This window comes from Triticum aestivum, chromosome 5A (genome assembly GCF_018294505.1).
Source record: "Triticum aestivum cultivar Chinese Spring chromosome 5A, IWGSC CS RefSeq v2.1, whole genome shotgun sequence".
Classification (NCBI taxonomy): Eukaryota; Viridiplantae; Streptophyta; class Magnoliopsida; order Poales; family Poaceae; genus Triticum; species Triticum aestivum.
In genome coordinates, this window is record NC_057806.1 from 359,876,351 (window position 1) to 359,897,383 (window position 21,033).

Here is a 21,033-nt window from a genome sequence, read left to right on the forward strand (position 1 = left end):
TCTACTACTACTACTACACACATCGACCGCTATCCGGCATGCATCTAGAGTATTAAGTTCATAAGAACAGAGTAACGCATTAGGTAAGAGGACATGATGTAGAGGGATAAACTCAAGCAATATGATATAAACCCCATCTTTTTATCCTCGATGGCAACAATACAATATGTGTCGTTTCCCTTTCTGTCACTGGGCTCGAGCACCGCAAGATTGAACCCAAAGCTAAGCACTTCTCACATTGCAAGACAGATCAATCTAGTAGGCCAAACCAAACTGATAATTCAAAGAGACTTGCAAAGATAACCAATCATGCATAAAAGATTTCAGAGAAGAATCAAATATTGTTCATAGATAGACTTGATCATAAACCCACAATTCATTGGATCTCGACAAACACATCGCAAAGAGTTCGAATAGATCTCCAAGAAGATCGAGGAGAATTTTGTATTGAGATTCAAAGAGAGAGAAGAAGCCATCTAGCTAATAGCTATGGACCCGAAGGTCTGAAGTAAACTGCTCACACATCATCGGAGGGGCCGTGGAGTTGATGTAGAGGCCCTCCGTGATCGATGCCCCCTCCGGTGGAGCTTCGAAAAAGGCCCCAAGATGGGATCTGTTGGGTACTTAAGGTTGCGGCGGTGGAAATAGGGTTTCGTGGTGCTCCTGGATGTTTTCAGGGTACATGAGTATATATAGGAGGAAGAAGTAGGTCGGTTGAGCCATGAGGGGCCCACGAGGGGGAGGGCTCGCCGAGGGGGGTAGGTGCGCCGCCCTGCCTCGTGGCCTCCTTGTTGGTTGCTTGATGTCCACTCCAAGTCCCCTGGATCATGTTTCTTCCAAAAATAACTCTCCCGAAGGTTTTATTCCATTTGGATTCCGTTTGATATTCCTTTTCTGCGAAACACTGAAGTAGGCAAAAAACATCAATTTGCACTGGGCCTTGGGTTAGTAGGTTAGTCCCAAAAATAATATAAAAGTGTAAAATAAAGCCCATTAACATCCAAAATAGATAATATAATAGCATGTAACAATCAAAAGTTATATATACTTTGGAGACGTATCAAGCATCCCCAAGCTTAATTCCTGCTGATCCTCGAGTAGGTAAATGATAAAAACAAAATTTTTGATGTGGAATGCTACCTAGCATAATTCTCAATGTAATTCTCTTTGTTGTGGCATGAATATTCAGATCCGAGAGATTCAAGACAAAAGTTTAATATTGACATAAAAATAATAATACTTCAAGCATACTAACTAAGAGATTATGTCTTCTCAAAATAACATGGCAAAAGAAAGTTCATCCCTACAAAATCATATAGTTTGGTCATGCTCCATTTTCGTCCCACAAGAATGCTCTCATCATGCACAACCCTGATGACAAGCCAAGCAATTGTTTCACACTTTAGTAATCTCAAACTTTTTTCAACTTTCAGGCAATACATGAGCGTGAGCCATGGATATAGCACTATGGGTGGAATAGAATATGATGATGGGGGTTATGTGGAGAAGACAAAAAGGAGAAAGTCTCACATCGACGCGGCTAATCAATGGACTACAGCTATAAATGTATGAAAGCTCAACAAAAGAAGCTAAGTGGGTGTGCATCCAACTTACTTGCTCACGAAGACCTAGGGCATTTGAGGAAGCCCATTGTTGGAATATACAAGCCAAGTTCTATAATGAAAAATTCCCACTAGTATATGACAGTGACAAAACAAGAGACTCTCTATCATAAAGATCATGGTGATACTTTGAAGCACAAGTGTGGAAAAAGGATAGTAGCATTGCCCCTTTTTATTTCTTTTTTTTTCTTTCTTTTTTTCTTTTTTTGGGCCTTCTTTTTTTGGCCTTTATTTTTTATTTTTTTATTTGGTACAATTCTCTATTAATGATGATCATCACACTTCTATTTATTTACAACTCAATGATTACAACTCGATACTAGAACAAAGTATGACTCTATATGAATGCCTCCCGCGGTGTACTAGGATGAATCAAGAGTGACATGTATGAAAAATTATGAACGGTGGCTTTGCCACAAATACGATGTCAACTACATGATCATGCAAGGCAATATGACAATGATGATGTGTGTCATGATGAATGGAACGGTGGAAAGTTGCATGGCAATATATCTCGGAATGGCTATGGAAATGCCATAATAGGTAGCTATGGTGGCTGTTTTGAGGAAGATATAAGGAGGTTTATGTGTGATAGAGGGTACATATCACGGGGTTTGGATACACCGGCGAAGTTTGCACTAACTCTCAAGGTGAGAAAGGGCAATGCATGGTACCGAAGAGGCTAGCAATGATGGAATGGTGAGAGTGTGTATAATCCATGGACTCAACATTAGTCATAGAGAACTGACATACTTACTGCAAAAATCTACAAGTCATCAAAAACCAAGCATTACGCGCATGCTCCTAGGGGGATAGATTGGTAGGAAAAGACCATCGCTCGTCCCTGACCGCCACTCATAAGGAAGACAATCACATAACACCTCATGTTTCAAAATTGTTACACAACGGTCACCATACGTGCATGCTACGGGACTTGCCAACTTCAACACAAGTATTTCTCAAATTCACAACTACTCAACTAGCACACTCTAATATTACCACCTTTATATCTCAAAACAATTATCAAGTATCAAACTTCCAATAGTACTCAATGCACTTTTTATGAAAGTTTTGATTATACCCATCTTGGATGCCTATCATATTAGGACTAGTTTCATAACCAAATAAAATTACCAAGCTGTTCTAAAGGGCTCTCAAAATAATATAAGTGAAGCATGAGAGATCAATAATTTCTATAAAATAAAAGCACCACCGTGATCTAAAAGATATAAGCGAAGCACTAGAGCAAAATTATCTAGCTCAAAAGATATAAATGAAGCACATAAAGTATTCTAATAAATTTCAATTCATGTGTGTCTCTCTCAAAAGGTGTGTACAGCAAGGATGATTGTGGTAAACTAAAAATCAAAGACTCAAATCATACAAGACGCTCCAAGCAAAACACATATCATGTGGTGAATAAAAATATAGCCGCAAGTAAAGTTACCGATAGAAGAAGACGAAAGAGGGGATGCCTTCCGGGGCATCCCCAAGCTTAGGATTTTGGTTGTCCTTGAATTTTACCTTGGGGTGACTTGGGCATCCCCAAGCTTAGGCTCTTGCCACTCCTTGTTCCATCAAATCTTTACCCAAAACTTGAAAACTTCACAACACAAAACTTAAACAGAAAATCTCATGAGCTCCGTTAGTAAAAGAAAACAAACCACCACTTAAGGTACTGTAATTAACTCATTATTTATTTATATTGTTGTTAAACCTACTATATTCCAACTTCTCTATGGTTCATACACTCAAATACTAGCCATAGATTCATCAAAATAAGCAAACAACACATGAGAAACAGAATCTGTCAAAAACAGAACAGTCTGTAGTAATCTGTAGGTTTCGAATACTTCTGGAACCCCAAAAATGCTAAAATACATTGATGTACGTGAGGAGTTTATCTATTAATCATATGCAAAAGTAATTAACTAAACAGCACTCTCCAGTAAAAAATGGCAACAAATCTCGTGAGCGCTAAAGTTTCTGTTTTTTACAGCAAGATCCCAAAGACTTTCCCCAAGTCTTCCCAAAGGTTCTACTTGGCACAAACACTAACTAAAAGCATAAAACCACATCTAAACATAGGCTAGATGAATTATTTATTACTAAACAGAATCAAAAAGCAAGAAACAAAAATAAAATTGGGTTGCCTCCCAACAAGCGCTATCGTTTAACGCCCCTAGCTAGGCACAAAAGCAAGGATAGATCTAGGTATTATCATTTTGGTATGCAATTCTTCAATAGAACACTTATAAATCTTGGGAGTTTCCTACTTTTTATTAATTATCAAACTCCTAGGAAAGAAATCAAGAAATTCATTTGTAGCAAAAGGTTCTTTAATGATATTAAAGAAGTTGGGGTAAACACTTATAGATTTGAGACCCGCAATTTCCTTACTAGAAGTTTCACCCTTATTTTTAGGAACATACATAAATTTGGCAACCTTGGTAGTGTTGGGGAACGTAGCAGAAATTCAAAATTTTCCTACGTGTCACCAAGATCTATCTATGGAGAGACCAGCAACGAGGGGAAGGAGAGTGCATCTACATACCCTTGTAGATCGCTAAGCGGAAGCGTTCAAGTGAACGGGGTTGATGGAGTCGTACTCGTCGTGATTCAGATCACCGATGATCCTAGTGCCGAACGGACGGCACCTCCGCGTTCAACACACGTACAGCTCGATGATGTCTCCCACGCCTTGATCCAGCAAGGAGAGAGGGAGAGGTTGAGGAAGACTCCATCCAGGAGCAGCACAACGGCGTGGTGGTGATGGAGGAGCGTGGCAATCCTGCAGGGCTTCGCCAAGCACCTACGGGAGAGGAGGAGGTGTCACGGGAGGGAGGGAGGCGCCAAGGGCTCAGGTATGGATGCCCTCCCTCCCCTCCACTATATATAGGGGCAGGGGAGAGGGGGGAGGCGCAGCCTTGCCCCTTCCTCCAAGGAAGGGGTGCGGCTAAGAGGGGGGGAGGAGTCCATCCTCCCCAAGGCACCTCGGAGGTGCCTTCCCCCTTTAGGACTCTCCCCTTTTCCTATATCTTGGCGCATGGGCCTCTTGGGGCTGGTGCCCTTGGCCCATGTAGGCCAAGGCGCACCCCCTACAGCCCATGTGGCCCCCGGGGCAGGTGGCCCCACCCGGTGGGCCCCCGGGACCCTTCCGGTGGTCCCGGTACAATACCGATGACCCCGAAACTTGTCCCGATGGCCGAAACAGGACTTCCTATATATAAATCTTTACCTCCGGACCATTCCGGAACTCCTCGTGACGTCCGGGATCTCATCCGGGACTCCGAACAACATTCGGTAACCACATACAACTTCCTTTATAACCCTAGCGTCATCGAACCTTAAGTGTGTAGACCCTACGGGTTCGGGAGACATGTAGTCATGACCGAGATGTTCTCCGGTCAATAACCAACAGCGGGATCTGGATACCCATGTTGGCTCCCACATGTTCCACGATGATCTCATCGGATGAACCACGATGTCAAGGACTCAATCAATCCCGTATACAATTCCCTTTGTCTAGCGGTATGGTACTTGCCCGAGATTCGATCGTCGGTATACCGATACCTTGTTCAATCTCGTTACCGGCAAGTCTCTTTACTCGTTCCGTAACACATCATCCCGTGATCAACCCCTTGGTCACATTGTGCACATTATGATGATGTCCTACCGAGTGGGCCCAGAGATACCTCTCCGTTTACACGGAGTGACAAAATCCCAATCTCGATTCGTGCCAACCCAACAGACACTTTCAGAGATACCCGTAGTGTACCTTTATAGCCACCCAGTTACGTTGTGACGTTTGGCACACCCAAAGCACTCCTACGGTATCCGGGAGTTGCACAATCTCATGGTCTAAGGAAATGATACTTGACATTAGAAAAGCTTTAGCATACGAACTACATGATCTTGTGCTAGGCTTAGGATTGGGTCTTGTCCATCACATCATTCTCCTAATGATGTGATCCCGTTATCAACGACATCCAATGTCCATGGTCAGGAAACCGTAACCATCTATTGATCAACGAGCTAGTCAACTAGAGGCTTACTAGGGACATGGTGTTGTCTATGTATCCACACATGTATCTGAGTTTCCTATCAATACAATTCTAGCATGGATAATAAACAATTATCATGAACAACGAAATATAATAATAATCAATTTATTATTGCCTCTAGGGCATATTTCCAACAGTCTCCCACTTGCACTAGAGTCAATAATCTAGTTCACATCGATATGTGATTAACACTCAAGGTCACATCCCCATGTGACTAACACCCAAAGAGTTTACTAGAGTCAATAATCTAGTTCACATTTACCATGTGATTAACACTCGATGAGTTCTGGGTTTGATCATGTTATGCTTGTGAGAGAGGTTATAGTCAACGGGTCTGAACCTTTCAGATCCATGTGTGCTTTACAAATCTCTATGTCATCTCCTAGATGCAGCTACCACGTTCTATTTGGAGCTATTCCAAATAACTGTTCTACTTGGAGCTATTCTAAATTGTTGCTCCATTATACGTATCCGGTATCTCTACTCAGAGCTATCCGGATAGGTGTTAAGCTTGCATCGACGTAACCCTTTACGACGAACTCTTTTACCACCTCCATAATTGAGAAAATTCCTTAGTCCACTAGTTACTAAGGATAACTTTGACCGCTGTCCTGTGATCCATTCTTGGATCACTCTTGTACCCCTTGACTGACTCATGGTAAAGCACACTTCAGGTGCGGTACACAGCATAGCATACTGTAGAGCCTATGTCTTAAGCATAGGGGACGACCTTCGTTCCTTTCTCTCTATTCTGCCATGGTCGAGCTTTAAGTCTTAACTTCATACCTTACAACTCAGGCAAGAACTCCTTCTTTGACTGATCCATCTTGAACACCTTCAAGATCACGTCAAGGCATGTGCTCATTTGAAAGTACTATTAAGCGTTTTGATCTATCCTTATAGATCTTGATGCTCAATGTTCAAGTAGCTTAATCCAGGTTTTCCATTGAAAACACTTTCCAAATAACCCTATATGCTTTCCAGAAATTCTACGTCATTTCTGATCATTAATATGTCAACAACATATACTCATCAGAAATTCTATAGTGCTCCCACTCACTTCTTTGGAAATACAAGTTTCTCATAAACTTTGTATACACCCAAAATCTTTGATCATCATCAAAGCATACATTCCAACTCCGAGATGCTCACTCCAGTCCTCAGAAGGATTGCTGGAGCTTTGCATACTTATTAGCATATTTCAGGATAGACAAAACCTTCCGGTTGTATCACATACAACCTTTCCTCAAGAATCGTCGAGGAAACAATGTTTTGACATCCTATCTGCAAGATTTCATAAATAATGCAGTAATTGCTAATATAATTCCAACAGACTCTTAGCATCGCTACGAGTGAGAAAGTCTCATCGTAGTCAACTCCTTGAACTTGTCGAAAAACATCTTAACGACAAGTCGAGCTTTCTCAATGGTGACACTTACCATCATTGTCTGTCTTCCTTTCAAAATCCATATGTACCTAACAGCCTTACGACCATCAAGTAGTTCTTCCAAAGTCTACACTTTGTTTTCATACATGGATCCTCTCTCGGGTTTTATGGCCTTGAGCCATTTATCGGAATCCGGGCCCACCATCGCTTCTCCATAGCTCGTAGGTTCATTGTTGTCTAGCAACATGACTTCCAAGACAGGATTACTGTACCACTCTGAAGTAGTACGTATCCTTGTCACCCTACGAGGTACGGCAGTGACTTGATCCGAAACTTCATGATCACTATCATAAGCTTCTACTTCAATTGGTGTAGGTGCCACATGAACAACTTCCTGTGCCCTGCTACACACTGGTTGAAGTGATGGTTCAATAACCTCATCAAGTCTCCACCATCCTCCCACTCAATTCTTTCGAGAGAAACCTTTCCTCGAGAAAGGACCCAATTCTAGAAACAATTCATATTGCTTTCGGATCTGAATTAGGAGGTATACCCAACTGTTTTGGGTGTCCTATGAAGATGTACTTTATCCGCTTTGGGTTCGAGCTTAATCCTGAAACTTTTTCACATAAGCGTCGCAGCCCCAAACCTTTAAGAAACGACAACTTAGGTTTCTCTAAACCATAATTCATACGGTGTCATCTCATCGGAATTACGTGGTGCCCTATTTAAAGTGAATGTGGTTGTCTTTAATGCCTAACCCATAAACTATCGTGGCAGTTCGATAAGAGACATCATGGTATGCATCATATCCAATAGGGTGCAACTATGATGTTCGGACACACCATCACATTATGGTGTTCCAGGCGGTATTAATTGTGAAACAATTTCCACAATGTCTTAATTGTGTGCCAAAACTCGTAACTCAGATACTCATCTCTATGATCATATCATAGACATTTTATCCTCTTGTCACAATGATCTTCTACTTCACTCTGAAATTACTTGAACCATTCAATAATTCAGACTTGTGTTTCATCAAGTAAATATTCTCAACATCTACTCGAATCATCTGTGAAGTAAGAACATAACGATATTCACTGCATGCCTCAGCACTCATTGGACTGCACACATCAAAATGTGTTGCTTCCAACAAGTTGCTATCTTGTTCCATTTTACTGAAACCGAGGCTTTTCAGTCATCTTGCCTATGTGGTATGATTTGCATATCTCAAGTGATCCAAAATCAAGTGAGTCCAAACGATCCATCTGCATGGAGTTTCTTCATGCGTATACACCAATAGACATGGTTCGCATGTCTCAAATTTTTCAAAAATGAGTGAGTCCAAAGATCCATCAACATGGAGCTTCTTCATGCGTTTTAAACCAATATGACTTACATGGCAGTGCCACCAGTAAGTGGTACTATCATTACTATCTTTTGGCATGAAAATGTGTATCACTACGATCGAGATTCAATAAACCATTCAGGTTTAATACTAATCTTGATGGTAGAGGGAGCGTGCGATGTTTGATTACATCAAACTTGGAAACACTTCCAACATATATCGTCAGCTCACCTTTAGCTAGTCTCCGTTTATTCCGTAGCCTTTTGTTTCGAGTTACTAACACTTAGCAACCGAACCGGTATCTAATACCCTGGTGCTACTAGGAGTACTAGCAAAGTACACATTAACACAATGTATATCCAATATACTTCTATCGACCTTGCCAGCCTTCTTATCTACCAAGTATCTAGGGTAATTCTGCTCTAGTGGTTGTTCCCCTTATTACAGAAGCACTTAGTCTCGGGTTTGGGTTTTACCTTGGGTTTCTTCACTAGAGCAGCAGCTGATTTGCCGTTTCATGAAGTATCCCTTCTTGCCCTTGCCCTTCTTGAAACTAGTGGTTTCACCAACCATCAACAATTGATGCTCCTTCTTGATTTCTACTTTCGCGGTGTCAAACATTGCGAATATCTCAAGGATCATCATATATGTCCCTGATATATCATAGTTCATCACGAAGCTCTAGCAGCTTGGTGGTAATGACTTCGGAGAACCATCACTATTTCATCTGGAAGATCAACTCCCACTCGATTCAAATGATTGTTGTACTCAGACAATCTGAGCACAAGCTCAACAATTGAGCTTTTCTCCTTAGTTTGCAGGTTAAGAAAGTCATCGGAGGTCTTATACCTCTTGACATGGGCACGAGCCTGAAATCCCAATTTCAGCCCTCAAAACATCTCATATGTTTCGCGATGTTTCAAAAACGTCTTTGGTGCCTCAACTCTAAACCGTTTAACTGAACTATCACGTAGTTATCAAAACGTGTATGTCAGATGTTCGCAACAACCACAGACAACGTTCGAGGTTCAGCACACTGAGCGGTGCATTAAGGACATAAGCCTTCTATGAAGCAATGAGGACAATCCTCAGTTTACGGACCTAGTCCGCATAATTGCTACTATCAACTTTCAACTAATTTTTCTCTAGGAACATATCTAAACAGTAGAACTATAGCGTGAGCTACGACATAATTTGCAAAAACCTTTTGACTATGTTCAGGATAATTAAGTTCATCTTATGAACTCCCACTCAGATAGACATCCCTCTAGTCATCTAAGTGATTACATGATCCGAGTCAAACTAGGCCGTGTCCGATCATCACGTGAGACGGACTAGTCATCATCGGTGAACATCTTCATGTTGATCGTATCTTCTATACGACTCATGTTCGACCTTTCGGTCTCCGTGTTCCGAGGCCATGTCTGTACATGCTAGGCTCGTCAAGTTAACCCTAAGTGTTTTGCATGTGTTCCGAGGCCATGTCTGTACATGCTAGGCTCGTCAACACCCGTTGTATTTGAACGTCTGAATAAAACACCCGATCATCACGTGATGTTTTGAAACAGCGAACTGTCGCAACGGTGCACAGTTAGGGGAGAACACTTCTTGAAATTGTTGTAAGGGATCATCTTATTTACTACCGTCGTTCTAAGCAAATAAGATGTATAAACATGATAAACATCACATGCAATCAAATAGTGACATGATATGGCCATCATCACTTTGCTCCTTTTGATCTCCATCTTCGGGGCTCCATGATCATCATCGTCACCGGCATGACACCATGATCTCCATCATCATGATCTCCATCATCGTGTCTTCATGAAGTTGCCTCGCCAACTATTACTTCTACTACTATGGCTAACGGTTAGCAATAAAGTAAAGTAATTACATGACGTTTAAGTTGACACGCAGGTCACAAATAAATAAAGACAACTCCTATGGCTCCTGCCGGTTGTCATACTCATCGACATGCAAGTCGTGATTCCTATTACAAGAACATGATCAATCTCATACATCACATATATCATTCATCACATCCTTTTGGCCATATCACATCACATAGCATACCCTGCAAAAACAAGTTAGACGTCCTCTAATTGTTGTTTGCATGTTTTACGTGGCTGCTATGGGTTTCTAGCAAGAACGTTTCTTACCTACGCATGAACCACAACGTGATATGCCAATTGCTATTTACCCTTCATAAGGACCCTTTTCATCGAATCCGATCCGACTAAAGTGGGAGAGACAGACACCCGCCAGCCACCTTATGCAACTAGTGCATGTTTGTCGGTGGAACCGGTCTCACGTAAGCGTACGTGTAAGGTTGGTCCGGGCCGCTTCATCCCACGATGCCGCCGAATCAAGATAAGACTAGTAACGGCAAGCATATTGAACAATATCGACGCCCACAACTACTTTGTGTTCTACTCGTGCAAAGAATCTACGCAATAGACCTAGCTCATGATGCCACTGTTGGGGAACGTAGCAGAAATTCAAAATTTTCCTACGTGTCACCAAGATCTATCTATGGAGAGACCAGCAACGAGGGGAAGGAGAGTGCATCTACATACCCTTGTAGATCGCTAAGCGGAAGCGTTCAAGTGAACGGGGTTGATGGAGTCGTACTCGTCGTGATTCAGATCACCGATGATCCTAGTGCCGAACGGACGGCACCTCCGCGTTCAACACACGTACAGCTCGACGATGTCTCCCACGCCTTGATCCAGCAAGGAGAGAGGGAGAGGTTGAGGAAGACTCCATCCAGCAGCAGCACAACGGCGTGGTGGTGATGGAGGAGCATGGCAATCCTGCAGGGCTTCGCCAAGCACCTACGGGAGAGGAGGAGGTGTCACGGGAGGGAGGGAGGCGCCAAGGGCTCAGGTGTGGATGCCCTCCCTCCCCTCCACTATATATAGGGGCAGGGAGAGGGGGGAGGCGCAGCCTTGCCCCTTCCTCCAAGGAAGGGGTGCGGCTAAGAGGGGGGGAGGAGTCCATCCTCCCCAAGGCACCTCGGAGGTGCCTTCCCCCTTTAGGACTCTCCCCTTTTTCCTATATCTTGGCGCATGGGCCTCTTGGGGCTGGTGCCCTTGGCCCATGTAGGCCAAGGCGCACCCCCTACAGCCCATGTGGCCCCCGGGGCAGGTGGCCCCACCCGGTGGGCCCCCGGGACCCTTCCGGTGGTCCCGGTACAATACCGATGACCCCGAAACTTGTCCCGATGGCCGAAACAGGACTTCCTATATATAAATCTTTACCTCCGGACCATTCCGGAACTCCTCGTGACGTCCGGGATCTCATCCGGGACTCCGAACAACATTCGGTAACCACATACAAGCTTCCTTTATAACCCTAGCGTCATCGAACCTTAAGTGTGTAGACCCTACGGGTTCGGGAGACATGTAGTCATGACCGAGATGTTCTCCGGTCAATAACCAACAGCGGGATCTGGATACCCATGTTGGCTCCCACATGTTCCACGATGATCTCATCGGATGAACCACGATGTCAAGGACTCAATCAATCCCGTATACAATTCCCTTTGTCTAGCGGTATGGTACTTGCCCGAGATTCGATCGTCGGTATACCGATACCTTGTTCAATCTCGTTACCGGCAAGTCTCTTTACTCGTTCCGTAACACATCATCCCGTGATCAACCCCTTGGTCACATTGTGCACATTATGATGATGTCCTACCGAGTGGGCCCAGAGATACCTCTCCGTTTACACGGAGTGACAAAATCCCAATCTCGATTCGTGCCAACCCAACAGACACTTTCAGAGATACCCGTAGTGTACCTTTATAGCCACCCAGTTACGTTGTGACGTTTGGCACACCCAAAGCACTCCTACGGTATCCGGGAGTTGCACAATCTCATGGTCTAAGGAAATGATACTTGACATTAGAAAAGCTTTAGCATACGAACTACATGATCTTGTGCTAGGCTTAGGATTGGGTCTTGTCCATCACATCATTCTCCTAATGATGTGATCCCGTTATCAACGACATCCAATGTCCATGGTCAGGAAACCGTAACCATCTATTGATCAACGAGCTAGTCAACTAGAGGCTTACTAGGGACATGGTGTTGTCTATGTATCCACACATGTATCTGAGTTTCCTATCAATACAATTCTAGCATGGATAATAAACGATTATCATGAACAACGAAATATAATAATAATCAATTTATTATTGCCTCTAGGGCATATTTCCAACAGGTAGTAGGAGGATTTTTAATGGATGAAAAGGCAGATCCTAAATTAGTAATGATATCCTCAAGTTTACCATTTCTTGTGGAATCTAGATCTATTCTTTCGTTAACTATAGGTTCTTTTTCTTTAAAAAAATCAGAGTAGCTCCTACCTTAGATCCATATTGAGTGATTTGCTGGTGGATCTTTTTATCCAAATTTTCAATCAACTCCACAGAGGCAACTTTATTTTCGATAATTTCAAGCCTTTGCATCACATGTTCCAAAGTTAAAATAGTTCCATTAACCAAGAGAGGTGGTGGGCCAAACAAATCTATCATAGCATTATAAGAATCAAAAGCATGGCTACCCAAGAAATTCCCTCCCGTAATGGTATCAAGAATATATCTATTCCAAGGGGTGATGCCTACATAAAAATTGCAAAGAAGAACGGAAGTGGATAGCTTCCTAGAGGATCTATTCTGAGCATTGCAAATTCTATACCAAGCATATTTTAAATTTTCTCCCTCCCTTTGTTTAAAATTGAGAACTTCATGCTCGGGAGTACTAAACGATAGGAGAATTAGCCATAACGACACGCGGCAACACAAGAAGTAAGCAAAAAGAGGCGAACAAAAAGAGAGGGGAACAGAAAAAGAGGGCGAATAAAACAGCAAGGGTGAAGTGGGGGAGAGGCAAATGGCAAATAATGTAATGCGACGGATAAGAGTTTGTGATGGGTACTTGGTATATCTTGACTTGTGCGTAGATCTCCCCGACAACGGCGCCAGAAATATTTCTTGCTACCTCTTGAGCACTGCGTTGGTTTTCCCTTGAAGAGGAAAGGGTGATGCAGCAAAGTAGCGTAAGTATTTCCCTCAGTTTTTGAGAACCAAGGTATCAATCCAATAGGAGACTACACGCAAGTCCCTCGTACCTACACAAACAAATAAGAACCTCGCAACCAACACGATAAAGGGGTTGTCAATCCCTTCACGGTCACTTACGAGAGTGAGATCTGATAGAGATAATAATAACAAGATAAATATTTTTGGTATTTTTATGATATAGATTGGAAAATAAAGATTGCAAAATAAACGGTAATAGAAAATAGCTTGTTGACGGTAGATTAATATAAAGGAGAATAGACCCAGGGGCCATAGGTTTCACTGGTGGCTTCTCTCAAGATAGCATAAGTATTATGATGGGTGAACAAATTACTGTTGAGCAATTGATAGAAAAGCGAATAATTATGAGAATATCTAGGCATGATCATGTATATAGGAATCATGTCCGTGACAAGTAGACCGACTCCTGCCTGCATCTACTACTATTACTCCACACATCGACCGCTATCCAGCATGCATCTAGAGTATTAAGTTCATAAGAACAGAGTAACGCATTAGGTAAGATGACATGATGTAGAGGGATAAACTCAAGCAATATGATATAAACCCCATCTTTTTATCCTCGATGGCAACAATACAATACGTGTGATTTCCCTTTCTACCACTGGGATCGAGCACCGCAAGATTGAACCCAAAGCTAAGCACTTCTCCCATTGCAAGAAAGATCAATCTAGTAGGCCAAACCAAACTGATAATTCAAAGAGACTTGCAAAGATAACCAATCATGCATAAAAGATTTTAGAGAAGAATCAAATATTGTTCATAGATAGACTAGATCATAAACCCACAATTCATCGGATCTCGACAAACACACCGCAAAAAGAGTTACATCGAATAGATCTCCAAGAAGATCGAGGAGAACTTTGTATTGAGATTCAAAGAGAGAGAAGAAGCCATCTAGCTAATAGCTATGGACCCGAAGGTCTGAAGTAAACTACTCACACATCATCGGAGGGGCCATGGAGTTGATGTAGAGGCCCTCCGTGATTGATGCCCCCTCCGGCGGAGCTCCGGAAAAGGCCCCAAGATGGGATCTCTTGGGTCCAGAAGGTTGCGGCAGTGGAAATAGGGTTTCGCGGTGCTCCTGGATGTTTTCAGGGTATATGAGTATATATAGGAGGAAGAAGTAGGTCGGCTGAGCCACAAGGGGCCCACGAGGGGGGGTAGGCGCGTCCCCTGCCTCGTGGCCTCCTCGTTGGTTGCTTGACATCCACTCCAAGTCCCCAGGATCACGTTTGTTCCAAAAATTAACTCTCCCAAAGGTTTTATTCCGTTTGGATTCCGTTTGATATTCCTTTTCTGTGAAACACTGAAATAGGCAAAAAAAACAGCAATTTGCACTAGGCCTTTTGTTAGTAGGTTAGTCCCAAAAATAATATAAAAGTGTAAAATAAAGCCCATTAACATCCAAAACAGATAATATAATAGCATGGAACAATCAAAAATTATAGATACGTTGGAGACGTATCACTCCACACATCGACCGCTCTCCAGCATGCATCTAGTGTATTAAGTTCATGGAGAAACAAAGTAATGCAATAAGAACGATGACATGATGTAGACAAGATCTATCTATGTAGAGATAGACCCCCATCGTTTTATCCTTAGTAGCAATGATACATACGTGTTGGTTCCCCTTCTGCCACTGGGATTAAGCACCGTAAGATCGAACCCACTACAAAGCACCTCTTCCCATTGCAAGATAAATAGATCAAGTTGGTCAAACAAAACCCAAATATCGAAGAAGAAATACGAGGCTATAGCATAAAAGAGATCAAAGAAACTCAAATACTTTCATGGATACAAAAAGATAGATCTGATCATAAACTCAAAGTTCATCGGATCCCAACAAACACACCGCAAAAGAGTTACATCATATGGATCTCCAAGAAACCATTGTATTGAGAATCAAGAGAGAGAGAGAGAGGAAGCCATCTAGCTACTAACTACAGACCCAAAGGTCTACAAAGAACTACTCACACATCATCAGAGAGGCACCAATGGAGGTGGTGAACCCCATCCGAGATGGTGTCCAGATTGGATCTTGTCGTGGATTTGTCACGGCAGATGTCCTTAGTATGAGGACTTAGTCGCGAGGCCAACACATCTATGTGGTAGCTTGAGAGGGGTTGAGTGGGACGGGAGACGCAAGGTTTTTATCTAGGTCCCGCCACTCACGGTGGAGGTAAAAGCCTATATCCTTCTTGATTCATATTGATGATGATGACGATCATGGTTACAAGGGCAAGGTTTCGTTACCTCTATCTCGAGAGCATCTACTTTGATGTTGTCTAAGAGTTGTCTACTGAGACGTGTCTATTGATACGTCTAGGAAAAACCTTACCCTCTTGGGGCACCCCGCCCCTCCTTATATAAGTTGAAGGGGTGGGTTACATGTAGAGTCCTAGTCGGATTAAGACTTAAACTATTCTGACTTCTCATCACGGGCTTTTCTCCATGGGCTTCTTAACGTCTTGGGCTTCTTAGTGTCTCGGGCTTATTAACCCCAGGTGTCTCTATCTGCCAGGTTATAACTGTCTGCCAGGTTATAACTGTCTGCTGGCTTATAACTGTCCACCATCTTACAATCTGCCGGCTCACCAATGGGTCACCAGGCTCGGCCGGGTCATCGGTGAGTTGTCAGTCCTCGGGCGGTTTACCAATGAAATACCAAGTCCCAACCGGGTCATATCTCCGGCTGGGTCATACCGCGGGGTATATCCGCGACATTAGCCCCCAGTTTAATTTGGATTTATCCATATTAAACTGATCCTGTAAAACAAACACAAGAACAAATTTGATAGATTGTGCTCCAGGTTAAAATATTCTTGTAAGTCGGACCTGGTCATCCTTAAGTACTTGTCATTTCCTTCTTCTAGAAAATCTAGGTCAATAGGCCAGCCTCATAATCAATTTGCTGACATTAGGTTCTCACAGAAAAATATTGTGAAGAATAATTCATTTGATTTGGCTCCCAATGCTTAACAAAAATACTGGCCTTTGAAATACTCATCTGATTTTTAGCTGGCTTGAATATGTAAATCTTGCCCATTTATGATTACCAAAAGAGCCGGTTTGTAAGTATTGATGGCACTGGGTCATAATTGTTGCTAACATCAAGCTTGAAAATGTACCTCCCTTATATGCATATCACTTGTAGCCCCCAAGTCTTAAGAAGGGAGTGTAGTAACAACTTAAGACTTGCTTCAATATAAATGTCGCAACCTTGAAGAAATCCAGGTTGTTCATCTCAATCACTAGTCAAAACTGAATATTCCACATATGTAGCCCCCAAGTGTCGGGTTGTCATGTTTGCAGCAACCTGGGACTTTTAATTGCCTTATGCTTATAAAAACTTCAACCAGTTTAGCCCCCAAGGGCCGAGTCATTATGCAATAATGAGCAGGGACTTTATATATATATATTAAAAATAACATTATGATGAAGCCTCCATCATGGGACTTGAACCCACGACCACAAGGTTAAGAGCCTTGTGCTCTACCAACTGAGCAATGGACCCTTCAATATAATGGATTAAGGCTTGTGTACTTTGAATTTTTGGTAGGAGCAATTAGTGGCCCCCAAGGGCCGGCTCATCACTTATCTGATGGGTCGAGTCTTCAATAAAGCAAGTTAAAAATGACTTTGCATTAGCCCCCAAGTGCCATGGTGCATGCTGGCAGTGACATGGGACTTGCGTATTTGATGTAATATCAATCTAAATAATGTAGCCCCCAAGTGTCGGGTCGTAAGCCTGTGACGACTCGGGACTATTCCTTCCATTGCAGAATAAACCATATCCATTGATAAAGAAATAATAGCCATTGCGCTGAAGCAACTTTGAAAACCTCAATCATAATACTGGTTATTGATAACCATAAACAAAATCCAACCATGTTGGCTATTCAAGATTTGAATAATATAATCCGGTATGAAAACCTCAATCATTCAATATCATCATAAAAATCCAGCCAATTTTGGCTATTTAAAGATTTGAATACCTTATCGGCTGATAAGTAAATCCAAAGTTTAAATACTCAGTGGCTCTTGGCCGATGGTGACTTAATGCACATCCTTGTAATCCGGGATTTTTGTAACCCGACGGCTTATAGCCTTTGTGAAAATCAATAATTGATAACCCTTTTGAAACACCAACTTCAATCTTTGATGAAGGGTTTGAACTTAATCATTTATGTAAGTCATAGCTCTGCAAATCCTGTACAGAGTTTAAACAACATATGCCTTGGCGACTTAACGTCAAAAGCCAAGGTGGTTAACAAGCCAAACATAATATAGTCTTATAAAATTATGGAAAAGATTAGAATTAAGGCCATTTAAGTCTAAACATACTGGCAACTTAAAGTTAAAAGCCAGGGCGGGTTATCAAACCTCGCATATTCATATAACCAGGAAAACATACCTGTAGGATTGATTTATATTGCTGGCTTACATTGCCATACCCAGTGAAGGTAACAACCCAATGATTTATAAGCGCATGATTCCAATGGTGCAATCCAAAATACACTGGTGACTTAACGTCCAAAACCAGGTTGGGTGAAATAACACCCCAGAGAGGTTCACAATATGAACCATAAGGCATGATAGCTGTCATCAGTTTCCAATCATGTATCCTCATGTCACAAGAGGAAAACCTCAAAAAAGAATCTTCAAATCAAATAAAAATCAGAAAATGAGGCTTTCATAGGCGGCCAGGCCTAAAACCCAAGTGCTTTTCATGGGCTTGCACAACCACTAGCTGAATCTTCAAACCTGGTAAGCGGACCTCACATAACCAACCGCCATTTTAACCTTGATAAGTTCAAGGTCTTAATAAGATTGATTGTCAAGATTTTGGCGGGTTATTCCAGGATTATCTGGGCGGAGTGGCAGACGTACAAGGAAGGATCAACTGCAATTGTTTGGTGCTATGCACCTAGGGTTTCAAACCAAGAGGGGTTTATTAAAGCTATGTTCTGTGAACAGGGAGCCCCCAAGGGATATATATTGAGATGTGCTCGTCGGGTACCTATGTTTGAGCTGTGTTGTGCAGCAGACTCTCTTTGGTCCCTTTAATCCGGGCGTCAATCCTCCAAGTAGGTTATAACAACGGTGTTCAAGCCGGATCAACAGGGTAGTCACAGCTATGCTCAATGAGTAGGAAGCCCCCAAGTATTTTGTAATCATGGCGTACAAGCCGGATCAAGAGAGTAGTCATAGCTATGCTTAATGAGTAGGAAGCCCCCAAGTGACCAATGATATGATAAGCCAATAAGGCAGGATACCCGTGTTTGAATCGCGCATCATGCCAGCAAGTTCTCTTTGGCAACCTTTAATTTTTCCTGAGAACTCGAACTTATGGTAAATGGATTCTTTTTGAACCGGAATTTTAAACCGGATATTGAGAGCTTCAACGCTTTGTGAGAGACAGATTTCTCTTGAGTCGGATTTTAAACCGGAACCCTTCATTTTAAGCCGGAAATTTTCTGACGGCCTTTAAATTTTCATCAATATGGCAGTAGCCTCCGGGACCGGGTTATCTTCCCTCCAATGACCAGGGCTTGTTGAATTTGCTCAAATTGGCAACATTTACTGAGTAATGTCATCATAGCCCCTGAGTCTTAAGACTATTCAAGGAGTTGGCTTGAGACTCTCCATACTTGACCGTGATATGAACCGGCATATAGTTGAATAGCGGATTGCTGAAATATGTTGAATCTCGACGGGTTATAAATGACCCTGTCCATTGATCCATCTGATGTAGGCAAGGGCCATAGTTTGATGGTCTCCTTTGCAATTATGAATTCTGCATAAGAATTTGCACAAACGAGAGTAATTGTTCTCAAAGAAAAAAATGTATCAATAGAAACTTCACATGATGGATTTCACCTGATATGTTTTATCAAGAATTATCAGCCGTGGGGTTGCGGCAACGATGACAGAGGTGGCGGCTTAAAACGCAACATCGGGCGGCTCAGAAGGGATCCTCCGGGTTATGTTTCAGCTTACCCATACTGGAAATCTCGCACTAATGCTTCTGGTAGTATGTCCAGTGCATGGCCACTTGATTTCTTACAGCCGGCAGGTGAGTGCACAGGAGCAACTAGAGAGGGGCTGGGCTGAGCCGGCCGCGGGCTCGCGGGGCGATCTAGGCGACTCACCGGTAAGGCCGCGACAGAGGCGGTTTAACGCGAAGTCAAACGAGACAGGGCCCGTGGCTATGAAGGCGGAGGCGGCCGGTGGAGGCGCGACCGTGGCCGGTGGCGAAGACGACTTGCAGTGAGGTGGGTCGCAAATGTGGTGGCTCAGCAATGCAAGCGCAGCTACATCAGTGGCGGCTCAACTGGAGACCAAGGCGACTCGAGCGGTTGTCGGCTCAGTGACGAGGCGACCGACGGAGGTGGAGCAAGGCAGCTTGGAAGAGGGACCGCACGAAGGCAGAAGTCTGCAGAAACAGCGCACCGTCCATGGATGAATTGCAGCAGCGGAGGGGTGAGGCCGGCTCGTAGGCACAGAAGCTCGTAGGTTGAAGTAGCGACTTGGAGCAGACGCGGCCGAAAGAGCAGAGGCGAGTGGGCCATCGGTGGCGGCTTGATGCAGCGGCGGCTGAGGCCCCCAGCAAGGAGAGCAGTCTCGGTGATGCAGAGGTGAGTGGCGGCTCATAAAGGCCGAGGTGGCAGTGGAGTCTGGTGAGGGGATGCCATGGTGGACCCCGGCGGTTTGTGGTGATTCAGCCTCGGTGACTCAAGGTGAACTCGGCGGCCCAGGGCCAGTTATGCGACAGCGGTTGAGATGGGCCCGCGACGGCTCAATGGAGCCACGCGGGGGTGACGGCAGTAGCCGACAGTGGCGGCTTGATGCAGTGGCATGTCAATGAAGATCGGAAGTGATGCTGATGAGATGAACTACGGCCGCGGCCGTGGCGATTTGTAGTGGAGGCGCGGCGGCTCGGATGGTCAGTGCCGGCGACTCAACGGAGGACTGCAGCGGATGAGTAAAGCAACCCGAAATTGACGAAGTGGCACGCCGGCGACTTGACGAAGGACCGCGGTGGCTTGAAACTGGTGATGTGGCGCGAGAGGCGGCCGATCCAGCATGCACGGGCGGTTGTAGAAGGCATGGATGCACCGGAGCGTCCCTTGGTCCTGAAACGATGATGGGTTAGCAGCGAGGGCGGATGCGACCGGGCGGCTCAGAGGCTGGCTCGTCGTGGAGCGAGACAACACTCGAAGGTGGGCGATGGTGGCCGGCAGAACCACGCCAGCGAAGGAGGCCAGCGGCTGACTGAGGCAATGGCGGCTCTCAGTAGGCAGGCGACTCAGATGCAGGGCAGACACGTGGTTGAGACAAGGCTGCAGCGGAGCGGCCGGTTTAACAGTGGTGGAGCCAAAACATTGGAGGCGGCTCATCAGCTGCGTGGTTGAGGGAAGTGGCTCAAAGCAGCAACTTGGAGGCGGCGTACAGCGAAGGTGGCTCACGGTGATGTCAATGCGATGTACTTGGTAACGGCG

At 43.8% G+C, this 21,033-nt stretch overlaps 1 non-coding gene across 1 annotated transcript; it reads right to left on the reverse strand.

The window, feature by feature from the left end:
• Nucleotides 1–16,970: 16,970 nt before the first annotated feature.
• On the reverse strand, nt 16,971–17,045 carry TRNAK-CUU (transfer RNA lysine (anticodon CUU)). The gene has a single exon. It is a non-coding gene; the product is annotated as a tRNA-Lys (tRNA).
• Between the last annotated feature and the right edge of the window lie 3,988 nt (nt 17,046–21,033).